A 4286-nucleotide genomic window follows, 5' to 3' on the forward strand; every position below is an offset into this window, starting at 1 on the left:
TGTTTGTGATAAACCATGATACTTTTTCAGGAATTAGTAAAAAATTATTTTGATAAACTTTTGTCACTTTTGATCAATTTAATGCATTCTAACTGAATACAAATTATTGTTAATGTTAATTATTAATGTTTAGTAGTGTATACAAAAATATTAAATGTTTCTTGTAAGGAGAAATAAATAAATTACATTCTAAACTATATTTATATAGAAAACAGTTATCTTAAATTGTAATAATATATTAAAGTATTACTGTTTTATATAACACAAATGCAGCTTAAGTGACCATAAGAAAAGCATTAAAAATCTTAAATATTCCAAACATTTGTTCCAGTGTAAGTGTGATCTATATGGGATGAGGAATATTTCCAAGGAAGTTAATAACTTGCTCTAAAAGATCAGTTCCTAAATCATCACGTCTTCCACCAAGAGGGTTGACCTGCTGAACAAGTTGTCCCATTACTCCTGCTTGAATGTTGAAGTGGTTGGCAGGAACCTCAACAGATTCTGGCCAGTGGAAAATTGTGTGAAAAGCTTGGGGTGTAACTTCTTCTGAAGCTGGAGGTTATGTTTACATCTGCAACAGGCTCCTCATCTGCTCCAAGGATTCCACGTATCCCTGACTGGTTTCAAGTTAGCTGTGAGAGACATCCTCAAATGAAGAGTTGATGGGGAGACATGTACCGTTCAGTTCTCAGCTTGTGGTGGTTCCATTGATGAATGAACAGTTGGAGATCCCTGTTGATTTGAGGTATATACACATAATGTAATGCCTAAAGGTGCATTTCATTGGTACTGTCAATTTTACATTCAATTTCCAAAAGCATGAATAAGGCATAGTAAGTATTGGAGATGCCCCACCAAACGTCCCCCCAACATTCCCTCAATTCTCTGGTTGTGTGTGCTCCTTCCTCTTAGAGCACTTCCTCTGGTGAATCCCCGGAAGACATTCATAAATAGGCAGACTGCATTATTCTCCCCTCCATTATCACAACGGACTCTTGAAGGTAAACCATATTGGCCAATGGCTTCTACAAAACTCTGGAAAACTGTGTCACTTCGATTGTTGGAAGAAGCCTTTAAGAATACAACAAGCCTGCTGTACCCGTCAATCCCACCATGCATGACAATCCTCCACCTAAAAAAAAAAAAGTAATAATTATGTAAAAGTATGGTACACAAAGGTACACTGAAACCTGATCAATTTACATAATATTTATTCTGGTAGTCATCTCTAAAGATCTAAAGCTAAGTATACAGAAGGTGATGGAAATTAATGTTACTGGATTTAATTGTATTTGGCAGAAACCATCTTGAGTGCCATCAAAAAAAATAACATATCATTGAAACCCGAGTAAAATGATAAAAAATAAAAGTTTGTTTTAGCAGTTTGCCACTGTCTATTTTTTACATTAAATAAAAATAATAGTAGGACCATTTACCTGATTAACTTATGATTACCGTCCAAATGCCATAAGGAATTTGGCCCAGCAACCTGATAGACTCTTCTGTGCAGTATACGTGTGGTGACTCTCTGGGCTGCTCCTGCTGGATTAGTCCTGATTAAACTTTGTCGGACCCTGTGCCGCTGCATGCTGCACCAAGTTCATCATTTCCTCCAACTAATTCTCTAACTCTGTTATCAAGGTCAGAGTCGGACAGATCAGTGTATCTGTCTCTAAGTGAAATTCTGTATTCTCTGTTGATAGAAATGAGCAAAAGTGAGACTCATGGATTAAAACCCAAGATAATTGTACTTAAATTCTCCTCTATTATGTATATTAAGTTAATATTGTTTATAATCAGTCAATCAATCAATCAATTCATTAGCTTTAGGGTATAATAAATATTTCCTGCTCAGTACTGAACACCTCACCTTAAACAATGTTTCACAGTTCGCCTGGACACACACAAGATTTCTGCCATTTGTCTTGTAGAAAAGTTATATTCTATCAGAAAACGCAACTGTTCTTCGGTTATGGAGAATCGTGGACGGCCAGATGAGCCCCTTACCAAGGGAGCACTATAGCCCTGGGTTCCCCAGAAAACAGATAAAAGGATAACAGAAAAAAACACTTAATAAAGAACAATTCACAATTAGTATTCAAAACATCTCAAACACAATAATATGATACATATCAATATTAACACATTTTGGAGCATACCGTGCTGCTGAGTCAATGTTTCCAAATGATCCAGAAACTCAGATACCTGGTCCAGCATTTCATTTCACCAGGATCCAGCATTCTCCTTCTTGACCATACCACACTTCTGGCCATTGTCTGCATTCTGTAAAAGACAAAATATATAATAATATAATATAATAATAAAAAAATCTACTTACAATTAATTCAAAATAATTACAAAGAATCAGATTGTCATGTTAAATTTTTATTCATTCATATATATTACTGTCAGGACATTATAAAACAAAGTTCTTTGGAAAACTACAAACTAAACAATGTAACCTAAAGTTAAATGTAATTTAAATCATAATTATCTATGTTTTATTAGCTCTCCATTAAACATCCACTGGTATTGTAAGAGGACATTTTTCCTTACCATGTAATGATTTCAAGTTGCATTAAGTCAGCCATAGATCATGCTTTCTTATAAATGTAATGCATTTTGGACATACCGTAATATCACAAGATTCAAATCTTCATTGTGGTTAGAAGAAGCCAGCTGCACGCAGTCTGAAAATGTTCGTTGGCAGTTTGCTAAAAAATTTCTAAGAGCCATGGTTATGGCTGTTGACTTTTGAATCTGTAGAACGACCGTAGGACTTAAAAAAGGGCATGACAAATCATGACATAAGGCTGACATCACATGCAACGTACCAATGCATCATCCTTTGCGAACAATAGGCTTGTTTGAGATGCGCCTTGCCTCGCCTGAAATGTACGTGAGAGTAGGCGGCTGCAGTAAGGGGAGGGGGTCAAAAAAGACCTTTGAAGTCGGACACTTCCTGAATCTCGCTGTTTTGTCGCCTGCAAACGTCAGCAATGGAGGAGATCGCGTTCGCGTTTTTTAATCGCAGATGCAGTGGATGTAATCGAAATACCAAAGGAGGAAATTTAGAAGAATGTTTGCAAACAAGCAGGTTTCTGCCACCATTTCAAGTCCATAGTATTTTTCCATACTATGCAAGTCAAACCTGTTTCGTAGCAAACATTCTTCATAATTTCTTCCCTTGTTTTAAGCCAGACTCTGACACTTCTCAGATGAAACCACACAAAGATGAGGCATAATGACTAAACAGTCCATTTAGAGATGTATGTGTGCATGTATATTTTTAATGGACTGATTTATTAATTCACACAAACATACAATAGAATAAAGTGAAAATTACAAGGAAGAATTCTAATTAAGAGAAAAATTAAAATAAACGCATGTCCTAATTCTTAACTTCACTAGGCGTGTTTTGTTTTTGTTTAGTTCGCATGTACATATAAATAAATAAATGGGTAATCTAATTCTTAGAATAAAGAGAAAATGTATCAGTTGACATTCTCAGCCAATGAGCATGAAGCTGTGTCGTTTCCCATCATGCTTTAGAATAGCGCAGTTGGTGGAGAGCAACTGTGCTCGACTGCTCAATCCGACACAGCCGCCTCACCTTCGGGAGAGTTTTTTTGGCACACGTCAGCATAACATCAGAGCAAGGCGGACATAACTCGGACACTTTTCTAACCGGCATGCATCTCGCGGTGATCACCGGTGATCGTTTCTGCGCAGATTTTGCTCATCTCAAACAAGCCTAATTATAACGTCTGATGTTTGCATACGTGCATACCAACCAGAGACATACGTACCATCGCGTCCCATATGCAAATATAGTCTCAAAAACAGCATTTCATTGGCTGCTTTGCTTGTTGACGCGTTAACGCGAACAAATAGTGCGTGTTGACGCGGTCAAAAATCACTAGTTTCGTTTAAAGAATATTGGCACCGTCCGCGTTCCATACCACAACGCCATCTCTCACAACAGAAGTCTCTCAGTCAAGACAGAAGTGGCAGCTGCAGAGGAATTTTTAAGGCATCAAAGACATAAAAGCTGTAGATATACATAGTATCCCAATCAACACGAGAGACCATGTGATGATCACGATCCTCAAAATTTTGAACTCACTGTGAGGATCACAGTTTGAGCAGGTTGAGAGGATGCCGTTCAAATATCGGTTGGATAAGATTCCTAAAAGTTTCGCACCTACAGCACACATTACATACATTGATGCAGATGTTCTACATGTCTAAAGTATATAGAGAGATAAACCTTATAAATTCCT

At 37.0% G+C, this 4286-nt stretch overlaps 1 long non-coding RNA gene across 1 annotated transcript; it reads right to left on the reverse strand.

Moving 5' to 3' along the window:
• Positions 1 to 853: 853 nt before the first annotated feature.
• On the reverse strand, positions 854 to 2027 carry LOC122137181. The gene is made up of 3 exons (XR_006154675.1): positions 1874 to 2027; positions 1440 to 1696; positions 854 to 1135 (listed from the first exon to the last, which is right to left on the reverse strand). It is a non-coding gene; the product is annotated as an uncharacterized LOC122137181 (long non-coding RNA).
• Between the last annotated feature and the right edge of the window lie 2259 nt (positions 2028 to 4286).

Source organism: Cyprinus carpio, chromosome B4, assembly GCF_018340385.1.
Source record: "Cyprinus carpio isolate SPL01 chromosome B4, ASM1834038v1, whole genome shotgun sequence".
Taxonomy (NCBI): domain Eukaryota; kingdom Metazoa; phylum Chordata; class Actinopteri; order Cypriniformes; family Cyprinidae; genus Cyprinus; species Cyprinus carpio.